At 34.7% G+C, this 17,283-nt stretch overlaps 1 long non-coding RNA gene across 5 annotated transcripts; it reads right to left on the minus strand.

Annotated features, from left to right (window-relative positions):
* Nucleotides 1-2,894: 2,894 nt before the first annotated feature.
* LOC127856366 (uncharacterized) lies at nt 2,895-6,380 on the minus strand. 5 transcript variants are annotated; one of them, XR_008037985.1, is made up of 3 exons: nt 4,328-6,380; nt 3,480-4,161; nt 2,895-3,289 (listed from the first exon to the last, which is right to left on the minus strand). It is a non-coding gene; the product is annotated as an uncharacterized LOC127856366 (long non-coding RNA). The 5 variants fall into 5 exon arrangements; XR_008037986.1 differs by having other exon boundaries at nt 2,895-3,303; XR_008037983.1 differs by having other exon boundaries at nt 2,895-4,161; nt 4,328-4,411; nt 4,631-6,379.
* Between the last annotated feature and the right edge of the window lie 10,903 nt (nt 6,381-17,283).

The following is a 17,283-nucleotide window of genomic DNA, read 5'->3' on the forward strand; positions in this document are numbered from 1 at the left end:
TTTGACTGATACTTACTTTTTTGTATTGTGTTGCATGTTCCAGGCGGCCTTGCGTCACTGCTCGTCTTGCAGTAGAGCTGAAATGAAATGAAAAGCATGATCAGAAACTTCACTGGTTTGTACAACTTACAATTATAGTGCACAATTTTGCAATTAAGTATAACATAACATTATAAAACATATACTCAAAACAATTGTCAACTATAATCACTTGTTTGTTTTGTGTTTCACAAAGGCGCCTTGTTGTACTGCTCGCTGGTAGTAAACCTGACACGTCTAGTAGTAGAAAACACTCGTCTTGCAGTAAAGCTGAAATGAAATCGAAAGCATGATCAGAAACTTTTGAATGTGTTTGTACAACTTACAATTTATAAACACAATATTGAACTATAACAGTAAACTTGAAACAGATAACAATTTTACTTACCTATGTTGTCTTCGCTGAAATACAAAAGTCATGTTCATAGCAATCATAGCATATTAACACACAATGAATACAACTCAAAACTTTTAGTAAGAAACTCAGTACTTACTTTGTATTTTGTATCCAATCCCTCTGCTGGCAATCTTCTTCAGTCCACAATCGAGCTGAAATCAAACTCAATGCAACATGTAAATTTTGCCAAATAATAAACAGAACTGTGAACCAAAACTTTAACTAAACAAAACTAATTCAACTGTAATGGTACTCACCTCTGGCAACTGAAATCATACAGACATTTTGCATAGCACACAATACATTTTTAGTTTGAAGATAAGAATGATTTATGAACATTTTACTTACACAAGCATAAAATATAAAGACATGCTATGATGAAAAAAACAATATGTATACAAAATTATACATAAAGAAACACAATCTACTTACATTGCTGACTGAAATTGAAAAAAGCACATTTTGTATAGCACAACAATCATATTCAGTTTTTACATAAATGAAGTGTACTTACATCTGCCAATCTGAAATGAAAAAAGCATAGCAGAATAAAAGTCATAAAACATATTTTCAATATGCAATTAAGAAGCAAATTGTACTTACCAACAGGCAACTGAATGAAAAAAAACACATTTTGTATGGCAGAATAAAAGTCATCAAAACAGTTCAATATGAAAATTAAGAAGGCAATTGTACTTACCACAGCCATACTGAAATGAAAAAGAAACACATTTACAATGCAGTATACAAGTCATCAAAACAGTTCAATATGAAAAAGGCAATTGTACTTACCACAGCCAACTGAAATGAAAAAAACACATTTGTATAGCAGAATACAAGTCATCAAAACATTCATATGAAATTAAAGAAAGTTAGTGTACTTACCACAGCCACACTGAAATGAAAAATATATTAAGCAGCATAGCAGGATACAAGTCATCAAAACATTTCAATATGAAATTATACAAAGTTAGTGTACTTACCACAGGATACTGAAATGAAAAACAGACATTTTACAATGCAGAATACAGGTCATAAAAACAGTTCAATATTAAATATAGAAAGTTTGTGTACTTACCACAGCCATACTGGAATGAAAAAAACATTTAGCAATGCATAATAATCAAGACTTACCTAGCTGATTCTTGAATCATTCTCTGTTCTCAACTTCTCAGTAGTCCCAAACTCTGCTCTGTAACGACCCACCATTTCAATCTTGAAAAATAGTTAAGCATAACAAGGCACAAAACAAACCAAAAGAGTTGTTTTACTTACCTCATATTTTGTGCAGAGTTTTAACAAGCCAATTTTCTTCTTGAAACCTGTATTCGTCTCTTTTTTGACCCACTGTGGAACAGTCACAGCAATGTAAGTCTGAAACATAGAAGGGCATAACAACATAACATACAAACCAGTATATTTGTTTCGACTTACCTCGTGGCTACAGTCGATACACAGCTGCTGAATTTCTTTTCTGTCACAAGCTGTCAAAACATCTCTGCAACATCTCTACAATTGAAACCTGAAACAGAGTAAAACAGAAAAATATTTTGTATACAATATAGTAAACGCTTACCATGTTATAGGCCTGAGTTGCAGCAGTGATTTTTTTTTGAAATCTTCTTCTTTTCCCTCACTGCATGAGAGACCTGAAAAATAGCATGCAGTGCAAAACACATGAGTTAAATTAAACCAAAATTTTGTTTCTACTTACCTGCTTCTGTAGAGGTTGAATCACAGTAGTAGAATTCCTTCTTCAAACACATTTTTCTGTCTACACCAGAAACTTGAATCTGAAACAGAAAAAAGCATCACATCAAATTGTACAACTCAAGTGCATTCATTCAATGCTACCTACTTTCTGTTGAGTTTGTTTCACAGCAGATGAAATCCTTATTCACTGTTGGCACTGCTATGAGACCATTTTCTGCATGTGAAATCTGAAACAGAGCAAAGCAAGTATGCATGGTAAAATCAAAACAAACATTGTAACACTTACCCTGTTTGCAGTCCCATTCACTTTCTCAGCAATGTTCCTCTTCTTGAATCGACTTCGTCGCTGACTACAAGTACACCTGAAACATAGCATGCACAAAACATACCATATAAAAACAAATACAAGTGTTCATACTAAAATGAAACACACTTACCTTTCTGCTTTGCTCAGCTCTGTTCGACTGTCAACTCTTCATGGCATGTCGTATCTGAAACGAACTAAATCAAAACATGCATAGCACACTATAATTGATAAAATATTGAAACAATTGTATGCTTCATAGCTGTGTTTTTTCCACTTTACATCACAGACAACTGGCGATCACAAAAGTAAAGACATTTTTGTTCTACTCAAACATTAAGCTCACATTCACAAACACCGACCGACAGAGTTTTGTATAGAGTGCTAATACCTAAAACTGTACAAAAAGAATCAACATCAGTTTTCATTCATCATCGTTTATTGAGACAAATTAATACTACAATACTTACCACAGCTCCCTGAAATGAAATAGAAATGTTAACAGCATGCAAACAAATGTTAACCAATATCAAATCATCTATAGTAAATATCAACAAAAGCATTTTGATACACATAGTAAGTGTTCACCATCATAGTACATCATCAGTTAGTTCGACATCCCACGGTTGCTCAAGTGTAAGTACTGGCTAGCATTTACCCTTTTCAGTAAACCGTCACACATCAGCATTTTTAGACACAAGTGCTGATAGATTCAACCCTTGTTATCATCTTTCACAGACTTCTATGAGTAAACAACTGAAAAATATAAAACGTTTGTACTCACTGTTTGGCAGCTCCAAGAAACACGTCTGTACTGCTTGCCATCTGGACATCAACTGAAACAAAACATCTGAAAACACACATACATTTTAAACGTTTTTGAACAAAAATCAACACAGAGCAGAGCTAAGCTGCAGCAGTTAATCTTTCTTAAAATTGAATTCTCCATCTCTGCATAGCACACATGAAAAATAGCATAACATCACATTACAGCAGTCAATGAAAACAAAAATTTGATCGACTTACCTTGCTTCTGTAGAGTTGAGTAACAGACGTGGAAATCTTCTTCCATGTGTAAACCAGTGACTCGAATCTGAAATAAAGTAAAGAACACATTGTACAACTCAAATCAATGAATTAAAACTTACCTTACTTTTGATGAATTGTGTCTCAGCAGTTGAAATCCTGTTTAATTTCTGCATGTGAAATCTGAAACAGAGCAAAGCACGCATGTTACAAATTAAACAAACACAAGTGTTACACTTACCCTGTTTGCAAGTCCCAATCACTTTCTCAACAATGTTCCTCTTCTTGATTCGTCTTCGTCGCTGTCAGCAAGTACACCTGAAACATAAAAGCATGCACAAAACATCCCATATAACAACTATTTTGTACTTACCATATGAGTGCTTTTCTGTTCAGGTCAGCTTGAAAACCCATCACTTGCCATCAGCATCTGAAAAATAGTACATCACAAACAAACAAACAAACATAACATATCATAAAAACAGTTTAACACAACAGATATGAGAGCTCTCGCAACCACGTCTGTTCTGTTCGACTGTCCAAAAGCAAGTGACAGTACTTCAATTCACTAACATTGAGAAATTCTAAACTTACCTTCAAGGCTTGTTGAGTAGCTCTAAAAACAAGACTGCTTGGCTCCACTGTTCACTCCAACTGTCATATCATCACTGGATAAGCACTCCTGAAATGTATTAAAACAAAACATGCATAGAACAAACATTCAGTCAAAAGTACTTACCTTTCACTTTGTCACTGCCCTGTGCTCAACTCCAGTCAGCATGACATCTCTGCTTGAAAGTCTGAAACATATAAAAAACATGCAATGCAAAACAAACATAGTTACTTACCTTCTAGCATATTGTTGGAGCTCCAGAAAACACGACTGTTCACTTCAGCTGCCAGACTTGAACTGCCAGCACACATCTGAAAATCTGAACAAAGCATTCATGTTCCATACTGTACTAGCCGTATGATTTTGAGTTACTGACATACTTATCATCCAAAAAAAGAGTACATGAAAATCTAGCAAAAAATAGGTTTTCATCTGTTCACGAGTTATACTCTGAAAGAAACCATGATGATGACAAAACTCACTTTATCTCTTCTTTTGTCAAAACACAAGTGTTCATTGTGAAATTTAACAAACTTACCTTTTCGTTTCCCAGCTCTGTTCAAATGTCAGGTCTACATTTCATGTCAAATCTGAAAAAGATCTACATCGAAAAATGCATAGCACACAATCTGTGTTAAAACAGTAACTGTTTGTTGTATTCAAAGCTCCGTGTATTTTTCACTTTACACATCACAGACAACTGGCGACCACAAACGTAGAAACATTTCTGTACTACTCAAAACATTGCTGTATGAACGCCAACCGACATATTTTTGTTATAGACTTATAGTCCCTAAAACTGTTCAAAAAGAATCAAAAGCAGTTTTCAGTCATAATCTTTTATTGAATTCTATACATAGGCAATACAATCTACAGTACTCACCACAGCCCACTGAAATTAAACATCATGAAATATACATGTAAAGCAATACATTTATCATATTATAGTGCATATCAACAAATGCAATTCAATAAATTTTATGCATTCAGTAAGTGTTCACCATCATGTTACATCATCAGTTCGATTAGCATCACCACAATACATCAACTCATAATACTGGTTAGCATTGAGCTCATGCTATAGCTATCATACATCAGCATTCATAGACACTAAAAATCAAGTAATATCTACAGTACTCACCACAGCACACTGGAACAAAATAGAAATGTTAACAGCATGCAAATACAAGTAAAGCAATATCATATTTAGTACATATAAGAAAAGTATGTCAATACACCATCATATTACACCATCAGTTCGTTTCACATTCCCACGGTAGCTCAACTCTTAGTACTGGCTAGCATTTAGCCTTTTCAATAAACATTCAGCATTTCTAGACACAAGCACTGATTAATTCTACCCATCATATCATCATTCACATCATTCCATACTAAGTGTACAATAACAGTTTTCATTAAGCATCGTTAACTAAAAACCACACATACAAGTTAAATCTGCAATACTCACCACAGCCCACTGGAATAAAATAGAAATGTTAACAGCATGCAAATACAAGTAAAGCAATATCATATTTAGTACATATAAGCACATGCATTTAATATTTTTGCAACATTTTTCCATCATATGTTCGCTTCCTCAAAATAGCTCAATGAATATTCTGTTCCACCATCATCCACTATTATCGCTCATCACAACATATCGACACTGTATCAGCACTGAGTAATTTCTACCCAACACATTACAACCATCATACATCATCACGCAACTTGTAAACAGTAAAACGAAAAAAATTTGTACTCACGTTTTTTGTAGACAGCAGCTCGATGAACACGTCCGCACAGCTCGACATCTGAACCTCAACTGACAGTCAATCGCTTGACACCACAACATAAATTTAATTATTCACAACAGTCAGAGCTTAAAAAAACACGTCCGATCAGTCCGATGTCAAAACTTAAAGTGAAGTCAAGTCGTTCAAAAAAATTAATGTAAGTCAAACATTTCATATATAACGCTCACAAAATTTCGTTGTCAGTCAATACTAAACGTTCAAAAGTTAACATCGCATAAGAGTATGATTTCATTTCACAACTCAAGTCAAAGTCAAGTTGTTATCTCATAACAATAACCTAACACTTCAGTCATCCAGTCATTCAACAACCTGAGTACCAAGTCGCTATTCTATAACGCGAAAACTTTTCATCAATAGTCAGAGCTCACGAAAGTACGTCCGTCTTCGTCAACGTTCAAAAGTCAACTGAAACTTTTTAATCGTAAAAATATTTCAAAGTCAAATTTTGTTCAGAGCTCTCAAAAACAAGTCTGTCTTTGTCAAAGACCATCAGTCAACTAAGATTCTGTCGTAGTAAAAAAAATTTAAAAGTCAAAACTTTTTTCAGAGCGCTTTAAAAACACGTCCGTATTGGTCAATGTCCAAGCCGCAAATGAGCGTTCTTTACCCGCGCAGTTCAAATTATAATTAGGTCACGACGTCGAGAGCTTCGAAAAACACGTCCGAACCCTTCAACGACCAAACGAAGAATGACAGAAAAGCACATGGAAAATGTTTATTCTTCATGATTTGAGTTACGATCGAATGTGTATTTGATGACAAATCTAAAAATCATACTTACCATGCAAAAATCCTACAAATATTGACTTTGTGATGATATTTTTTCATGACCATACAAGCCGAAATATTCACACTCACAGCTTGAATGGGCATACAAATTGATAAGCATGAGTCCGTACAATCCATCCAGTATTTCCTTCGAGTTAAAGCAAATCCATGGTCTTTAGGTCTCAAATTTTGTTATGAGGCGTACTCAACGCAGATTTTTAGAGTCAATGTTAAAACGACAAAAGGCGAGTATATAAAAAAATCTAGTCAAACATAGATTTACTAACCTATCATTCTGAAATAATCCTAGATCATATCAAATATGTGAGTAATCCATCAAAATATTTATTACTGAACATTTAACATCAGCACAAAATATTCCCGTATACCCATTTAGTTTTCTACATAGCCTGAACAATTCAATATTTATTTTCAATTCCGAGAACTCAAATGTTTTCATGACGTTCGACTGACGAAAGCAGCTCGATATGATTTCGCACTAACTTTATTAAAGAGCAACTATCGCGCTGTGATTTTTTCAACTGTGTTTTGTGATTTGTACTAGTACAACGAAGATATAGAAAATAAATATCAAACCACATATATCAAAATGTTCAGCACACTGGCGCCTACACAATGATATACAAATAGTATGGTTATGTGTACAATTGTTCTTGAAAATTTGAAATATCGAGAAAATTTGCGTTAAAATCAAAATTTCATAACTCGCGCGTTCGATTTTGTATACACAAATAGTACCAGTATGAGCGCATCGAAATTTCGGTTCATCTGGTGAAAATTTTATGGAATTTGGACAACTGGTTCTATAGATATTGCACTTAAACCACTGTCAAAGAAACACAATTTTCTATCGTCGATATGTAAACACCCCTTTAAGTTGAAAGATGAGTTTCATTGAAATGACGTCGTCGATTTGCACTGACAACGAAGGGTCAAAATTACGATTCATGAAATGTGTGTTTGTTTTTATATGGTTTTCTGCCCGTATAACTGCAGCGTTTTACAAAAACATCAAGTATGTTACACCAAAATGCACAGAAATAAATTCCCCATCGCATGATGCAAATATTACTGTATCATATTGCGAAATGAAAATCTTTTCTTCATATCAACCCAAGTTTTACCAATAAACAGAAATTTTGACATATATCCACTTATCTACTTGCAAAATATTTAAACTCTTATTGTTACTGTCTATTTGCTGGTTATGATTGTGAAAATTTCATCGAAATGCGTTCACGCGTTATTGAGGCAGTTAACATAAACCGCTTCGATACAAACACAGTTTTATCAACTATTCGCTATCTAACGACGTTCGGTTTAACTCGACTGAAAAGTTCAAAATTTCTATAAGCACGAATGCGTTTTCTCTCAGCAGTATTCTTGTAATTAGACCTATTGTGGAGTATCATACATCAAAATGTGCAGAACAGAATTCCCTATAGAATGATAGCAATTGTTATGTACTTGTATTGAATGGGAATTTTTTTCCTTGTCAGTGAAGTGATTTTCATGCGAAAAACTAAGAATTTCTACTTAATGCGAATATGTTAGCAAAAAATGATCCCCACAAAACTTGTTGCTATTAACACGTTTTATATTAATGCGAAAATTTTTGGTAGATCGGTCAACTATTTGAAGAGAAAACACGACCTCAACTTTTTCGTATAGTGCATTTCGCTGAAGATCTACACTTTAACAGATTCAATGAGATGACGTTGTATGTTATGAAGAATTTATCAAAGGCGTGTTTCAAGCAAAATGGTTTTCGGTCAATATTGAAGCCAATTTTCAACACACTATCAAGTATGTGGTATCAAAATGTGCAGAATTAAATTCTGTACAAGCAGATGTTCAAATCACCCCAATATCAATGAGTACAAAAAAGTTTTCTATTCAGCGACTCGTTTTCAAATCAAACATCTGCGATTTTAACACACACGCATAAATGCTAGAGAAAATTTATCAGCGTATAATTTATAGCCAATATTGCACTGAACAAAATGATAAAAATCCCATGTTGTTATCTCAAGTGGTGTGGAAGATCCCCCGCTTTAAACTTTGTACGAAATCACTGTTCTATTCGCAGAGTTTTCGACGTTGAGTCAAAATGTAAAGTTAAAGACAGAAATGCGTTTAGTACGAAATCGTTATCGCACTGTATTTTTTGTTTGTTTAGACATACGATTAAGTGGAATACATCAAAATGCGTGGAATCGAATGTCCTACAAGCTAATACCAAAATGAAGATAAATTCTCTTAACACGAAAAAGTTTTCTTGTTAGCGAATTTTTTAATGTTGAATATCTTATGCAATGAGTCGTGTGAGAACAATATAGGCGAGACAAAAATTGTAGCTATCATAGGATTACATATTATGGTGAAAATTTCATCAGGATATCATGAGACGTTTTCGAGCAAATTGAGTTAAACCGATGTAACTTAACATCTTGTTTCGTTTGTTTACATGGATAAAAGACGACGTTGTAAAAATCTAAAGTTAAAGACAGAAATGCGTTTATGACAAAATCGTTATCGGACTGTTTTATTGTTGTGTCTAAACATACGGTAAAGTGTAATATATAAAAATGCGTGGAATCGAATTTCCTACAAGCTAGTACCAAAATAACGATAAATGCTCATTACACAAAAAAGTTTTCTTGTTAGCGAATTTTGCAAAGTTGAATATCTGATACAATAAGTCGTGTGAGAACAATATAGGCGAAACAAAAATTGTAGCTATCATATGATGCAATACTGTGGTGAAAAAATCATCTAAATATCAAGAGACGTTTTCGAGCAAATTGAGTTAAACCGATGCAACTTAAACTCTTTCCCCGCTTGTTTACATGCATAGAAATGCAATGACGTTGAAAAAAAATCTAAAGTTAAAGACAGAAATGCGTTTATGACAAAATCGTTATCGGACTGTTTTATTGTTGTGTTATGATATATAGCTAAGTGTTATACATCAAAATGCGTGGAATTGAATTTCCAACAGAATCATACCAAACTAAAGATGAATGCTCTTAACGCAAAAAAGTTTTCTTGTTAGCGAGTTTTGCAAAGTAAAATATCTGACACAATGAGTCGTGTGAGAACAATATAGGCGAAACAAAAATTGTAGCTATCATATGATGCAATACTGTGGTGAAAAAATCATCTAAATATCAAGAGACGCTATCGAGCAAATTGAGTTAAACCGATGTAACTTAACATCTTGTTTCGTTTGTTTACATGGATAAAAGACGACGTTGTAAAAATCTAAAGTTAAAGACAGAAATGCGTTTAGTACGAAATCGTTATTGCACTGTATTGTTTGTGTGTTTAGACAGACGTTTAAGTGTAATACATCAAAATGCGTGGAATTGAATTTCCTACAAAATCATACCAAAATGAAGATAAATGCTCTTAACACGAAAAAGTTTTCTTCTTAGCGAATTTTGCAAAATTGAATATCTGACACAATGAGTCGTGTGAGAACAATATAGGCGAGACAAAAATTGTAGCTATCATATGATAGAATATTGTGGTGAACATTTCATCTGGATATTATGAGTGGTTTCAAAGAAAATTGACTTAAACCTCATTGTAAGATATTGCACCCAAGCCAAAGTTGTTTTCATGGATAGAAATGACGTTCGAGCTACAGTACATGTGTGCTTTAAAAGTCAATTCATGATTACAGGCAAAATGGTTTTCGGCTAGTCTTGATCAAGCGATACAATAAACATACACGCATGTCATATCAAAATATTCGGAATGAAATTTTCTATAAGATGATATCAGTTTTGTTTCAAAAAGCGATAGGATGAAAAAGTTTTCTTGTTGCGAACGTTTTCAACGTGATTTTTATCTCATAAGCATGTATGTTGGAACAAAAATTACAATAGAAAAGTTGTAGCTAACAATAAGCTGGGCATTGTACTTTAAATTTGATAGTGATGACTTGAACAGTTCCGAAGAAATTTGACTTAAACCTCGGTGTACGATATTTACCCAAGGTTGTTTACATGAAGCGAAATGACGTACTACATGTAATGAATTTTTGCGCGATGCCGATTTAAACAAAACGATCAATGTTGCGTTTAACTTTCTACGTGCTAAATCGAAATGTTTCACATACATACAAAGTGTTATACACCAAATTCTTCAGAAAACAATTCCCAATTTAACTGTACATATTTCGTTAAGCAAAACGAAAAAGCAAAAAAGTTTTCTTCATACAAAAGATTTCGGACAGATATTTAACATAGAAGCATATATTTCAGGGCAAACTAATCAGTACGTAATTGTAGCATATAGCCATCTGTGTACTGTACTGAAAATTTCATATTGATATTTTGAGTGGTTTCAAAGAAAATGCACTTAAACCTCGTTGTACGATATTGCACCAAGGTTGTTTACATGAAGCGAAATTACGTAGATCTACTGCACGTCATGAATTTTGACTCGATGCCGATGTCAAGAAAAATATCAATGTTTCGTTTAACTTCCTACGTATTTAATCGAAATGATTCACATACATGCAAAGTGGTATACACCAAATTCTTCAGAAAACAATTCCTTATTCAACTGTACATATTTCGTTTAGCAAAACGAAAAGGCAAAAAAGTTTTCTTCATACAAACAGTATTTTCGACCATAAACTTGCACTTTTGTCCAAGAAGCATTAACAAAAGAATACAACGTATGGAACAATCATTGTGGAGCTTTCTTAGTTGAATATCATAGTCAAAATTTGATCCCAATATCTGCATAGGTTGTTGAGAAATGTACAGTTAAACTTTCTCGCAAATACTCATCTATCCGTGTACTTTAATTTGAAATGACGTTCGATATTATCTGCACTTTATGACCTCGCTGTACTGGGTGTAATTTCTCGTGCGATGCTGGTAGATATTTGATGAAGTATTGGATTGGAAATTTTAGCGTTGTGAAATTATTACAGCAAAAAGTTGTACTAGCGAGATATTGTGATTTGAAAAATACTCCACTGCACTGTTGCGTTGAAATTTGATCATAGTACATTTCGCAAAAATATTCATAAAAGTTCATATCAAATAACAGCTGTTAGGTATTAACTCATTTTTCACACACACAATTTTATTTTGTCGAGATGAAGAATTGCGAATGAGCAAAATGCTAAGTAAACGTATATGGCTGGAATTTTCACTAACGCATAAGCTTTGTCGAAACTTGTGATACGTATCGAGTACTTGAGTTAGATATTCTCTGCGTACTTTTGTTGTAACATTCGACGTTTTGTATTCTAACAGTATGAGCGCAACATTTGGTACATGAATAACGAAATCGGGTCGTCTATTTTGAATAGTTACTTCGTGCTTAATGTACAATTTACAGTCGTCGCGTAATGTGGGAAATGTCTTTCTTAGGTAAAGACCTAACTCGCTAACGTACGTTTGATCAAAATCTCTCAGACATGCCACTTTGTTCATCGCTTTTCTCAGATATGAATGTCTACACTTACCACGCGTAAGAAATTTGCTATTCATCTTTATCAAGGACTTTGGTATGTAAGCGCTATGCTTTGTCTATATACTGAAAACGCACCAGCCCGTTGGGTATATAAAGCGACACGGACAGCTATTGTCATCATTCTTGATTTGAGACTCCAAGAGAGTTTATTGACTCGAAATCATGCCGAAATACGCACACCGACTGCCAAAGTTCGAGGACACAGACGCCGCTAGTGGTAGTAGCGAAACGACTGGCAAGGGCAAGCGACATGCTACAAAGCCATACACTCGACCAGAACAATCGGCGTCAATTGATCTAAAGTCGTTCGGCTATCAACTGAACAGACTTGGAAGTCAGGTTACAGCGTTTGTGAACAGCAGCGACTACGCTATGTCAAAGGAAGGTCGCGATGTCTGCAAGAAAATGGTATCGTGTATTCAAAAGGCTTCATCTTATCAGCGAGAAGCGAGCGAACATTTGATTAATGATCAAGAGCGTTTCTTCGAGGATGAGTGGTCTAAACGCGAACGCGCGCTAAAAGAGCAGCATGAACTCGAAACCGATAGGATAATATCGCAGCTCCTATTTGAAAAAGAGCAGGCTTTGGATTCGCTTAGAACAAAACTTCAAGAAGAAAAAGAAGAGGCTATTCGAGCATTGAAAACGTGTACCATATGCTACGATGAGGAAAAAAACAGTACCTTGACAAGGTGTGGGCACACTTTTTGTGAAAACTGCTGCCTGATGATGTTTGATGGAGACTGCGCTATGTGTCGAGCTGACGTTACTGGCTGGGTGCGAATGCTTTTCACTGATTAGATGTTTTGACTGTTTTCATATGTTTGATGTTTGTTGTAAAATAAAATGTTTAAATGCATATGATGTGTATGTTGTTAGTCGAGCAGGTTAGATATAGTTTGAGTGTAAAGTAGAACGTTGAGCTTACGAACAATGTCGTATTGAATTGCAATGGATCGAATGCTAAATATGAGTCATTGTGTAATATAACATCTAGTAGTATGAACATTTTTCGCAATATCCTCCGAAGTAAAGAAACAATAAGATAACTCAAACGTCTTCTATAAAAGCCAGTCTTTTTATTAAAACTCAATCATTCACTCTTGAGTTAGCAAAGCGAAATGACGTCAAAACAACTTGCTGATGTTGGTTTTTGTTTGGATGATGAAAGTCATCCGTTATATCTCACTCCAAGTGAGCTCGACCAAACTTGTCAAAATGTGCACTCTCTTCTCAAAATGACAGACGAAGAAGCTGGCAATCAGTTTAAATCGCGAGAAGACGAAGAAGCTGCGGATTTTTTGGCGCAGCTTGTACATAACAATTCCAACGACTCGTCAGGTTTGACTAGTAAAAAGGATTCGAATAAACGCAAAGCTATTGCCAATAATAACGGCCAAACTGTCAAAAAACCTAAAGGTTCGCGAACGTCAAAACAAGACCCAATGTCAACTGGAAACAAGCAGACTGACTTCGTAGAGCAGTATTTCATAAAACAAGAGAGACTAAAATCGTTGCACGGTAAAGCTCAGATACGAATCAACAATCTTAAAAAAGTATTGCTGACGCTAAAATCTGAAGAAAGTGCCATTGAAAATTCAAGCCAAAAATCTTCCCTTGGACATGCGACAGCGCATATTACGAATGTTATCGAAAGCATCTCAAGTGAACTACAAAACAGTGGCGATGTTGACTCCTGCAGAATTTGTAAAAATGAAGACAGTCCACCAACAGTTATAAGCAAGACGTGCGGACACGGGTTTTGCTGTATGAAGTGCATAGTTAAGTATTTGGAATACGTCTACAACAAAAATTCTGGGCAATTGATTTGTCTGAAATGCAGACATCCATACGATAAGAATGCAACATGTCAACTTGGTGCTTGCTATGGCATTATTGGTTGATACTTAGAATGAATAAAATGTATAGAACCTTACAACGTGTTTTGTTTCACATGCTTGATGTTATATGCTTACACGACTTCAGGCTCATATTGGCCTTAAAAAATAGCGGAATGAAAACTCAGATGAACACACGTTATTGTACAAGATTTTGACCCATAACAATTTTTTACATGACGTTCGTTTGACGAAATTTGCTCGATATGATTCCGCACTATAAAAGCGACTACAGCTCTGTTCTTATTTCAACTGCAGTAAGATCAAAATATCATAACTTGCGCATTCGATTTTGTATGAACAAATAGTATCAGTATGAGCGCATCGAAATTTCGGTTAATCTTGTGAAAATTTTATTGAGTTCGGACAACGGGTTATAGAAATATTGCATTTAAACCACTTACAAATAAACACAATTTTCTATTATCGATATGTTAACGCCGCTTTAGTTGGTAGGATGAACTTAAATAAATATTGAAATGACGTTATGAATTTGCACCAAGAACGAACTGTCAAATGCTTTGCCATATGAAAATACCGAAAACTGCCATTTCACACACGTCAGACACACATATCAACTTTCACAAAAAAACTGCAATGTGGAAACATACATTTTTAAAACATGTTGTACTAGTTAATGCTCTCTATAACCGTTAATCCTGTTTCTTTGATAGTGATAGATCAGAAATTAAGATATTGACTAATGCAGCCATTTCACATGTTCATGCCAAAGCCAGGGCTTGAACCTGGATCTTTTTCATCCAGCACATGACTGGAGAAAGCGTTATACATTTTACTACTCTGGCGTTTGAACTGATCAATGCTGGATAGTCACTATGCATAGCAGTCAAAACCTAGCAATCATGATTGTGATCTGATATTCTCTTCAACAACAATACCCCGTTTGACCATGTATATGACATTTGTTCACATACGTTCAAGCAAACATGATATGCCAGTTTTGATTTGAAAACCTCAAGTATCTGTATTATACGTATAGCTAACATATTCTGCAATAAGAAAACAGTTTTACTATCCCAGCCAACACAGTGTTAATACATTTTGGTTGCTTCAATTTGCATTGCATACAAATTAGCTTGGGTAGAGAATGATTATTGTGATCAAATATGTATGTGCAGACCAAAATGCAAAATTTCAAGTGATCATCAGACTGTAAAGTATGATTTGTGTATCAACTTTCACAAATATCTGCAATGTGGAAACATACATTTTGAAAACATGTTGTACTAGTTAATGCTTTCTATAACCATTAATCCTGTGATCAGAACCAAAAATTGACTTGTGGTTGTGCTTGCTGGCTCACACACACTGAAATATGGGTTTGGAATGGCAATCTCTTTTTGCATAAGACCAGTTATGAGAGCCATGCATAAAAATTCTCATGTTCTTATCTATAGATACAAATAAAACAAATCTGAACAAAAAATTGGCTTGTGGTTGTGCTTGCTAGCAGTAATAGGCTCTCGGAATGGCAATCTCTTTTTGAACCAGACCAGTTATGTAAGCCGAGTATGAAAATTCTCATCTTCTTATTCATATAGACAAATAAAACAAATCTGAACAAAAAATTGGCTTGTGGTTGTGCTTGCAAGGTCACACACACACTGTAATATGCGCTCGGAATGGCAATCTCTTTTTGTACCAGACCAGTTATGTAAGCCGAGTATCAAAATTATTGTATTCTTAATCATATAGACGACTAAAACAAATCTGCACAAAAAATTGACTTGTGGTTGTGCTTGCTAGCTCAAGCAGACACTGTAAATTGCATTCAGTGATTTCTCAAATCATATCAGAGCTAGGACTTGAACCTAGATCTCCTTCTGCAAGAGAAGGCGTTCTTCCTTGAACCACTCTGAGAATATGAACTGAACATCACTTCACACATAACACACACAATGAGTTTTGTGGCCAGACATAAATGTGCTGACAAAAAACCATGCTTTCAAAATAACCTGTATATACTTTTTTTCTCATAATTTGCATCATACCTGCTATGTTGGATGTGTACTAAAATTGTCAAATATTCTTCTATAGATATCAATCTGAACCAAAAACTGACTTGTGGTTGTGCTTGCTAGCTCAAGCAGACACTGTTAGATGCGCTAAGTGAATGACTGAATCACTGCACAACAAACACACACAATGAGTTTTGTGGACAGACATGAATGTGCTGACAGAAAACCATATTTTTCTAAATTGCATTTATATACTTTTTTTCTCATCATTTGCATCAGAAATCTTATGAGAGCCATGTATAAAAATTCTCATATTCTTATCCATATGCATGAATAAACCAAATCTGAACCAAAACATGGCTTGTGGTTGTGCTTGCTAGCTCAAGCAGACACTGTTAGATGCGCTTTGTGAATGACTGAATCACTGCACAACAAACACACACAATGAGTTTTGTGGCCAGACATAAATGTGCTGACAAAAAACCATATTTTTCTAAAAAGCATTTATATACTTTTTTTCTAAGCATTTGAATGAGACCAGTTATGAGAGCCATGTATCAAAATGTTCAAATATTCTCTTATGGACCTCAATAAAACAAATCTGAACCAAAACATGGCTTGTGGTTGTGCTTGCTAGCTCAAGCAGACACTGTTAGATGCGCTTTGTGAATGACTGAATCACTGCACAACAAACACACACAATGAGTTTTGTGGCCAGACATAAATGTGCTGACAAAAAACCATATTTTTCTAAAAAGAATTTATATACTTTTTTTCTAAGCATTTGAATGAGACCAGTTATGAGAGCCATGTATCAAAATGTTCAAATATTCTCTTATGGACCTCAATAAAACAAATCTGAACCAAAACATGGCTTGTGGATGTGCTTGCTAGCTCATACCCATAATTACCTTCACACATATTTGCACTGAAACAAGAATGCAGATGCTTATGAATCTGAACCAAGAATTGGCTTGTGGTTGTGCTTGCTAGCTCACACACACTGTAAAATGTATTTGAATGAAATCTGGTAAACAGACATTCTCATGCCTGCAAAATAGCAAAAGTTTCCACTTTTTGTGTAAATACCTTTTTTGCATCATTCTCAACCATAGCCGGTTATGTGGGATTTATATCAAAATTCTAAAATATACCTTACATGGGAACTGATCAGAAAAAAGACCTGAAACAGAATAACATATGCAGTTAGTT

This window comes from Dreissena polymorpha, chromosome 13, assembly GCF_020536995.1.
Source record: "Dreissena polymorpha isolate Duluth1 chromosome 13, UMN_Dpol_1.0, whole genome shotgun sequence".
NCBI classification, from domain to species: Eukaryota; Metazoa; Mollusca; class Bivalvia; order Myida; family Dreissenidae; genus Dreissena; species Dreissena polymorpha.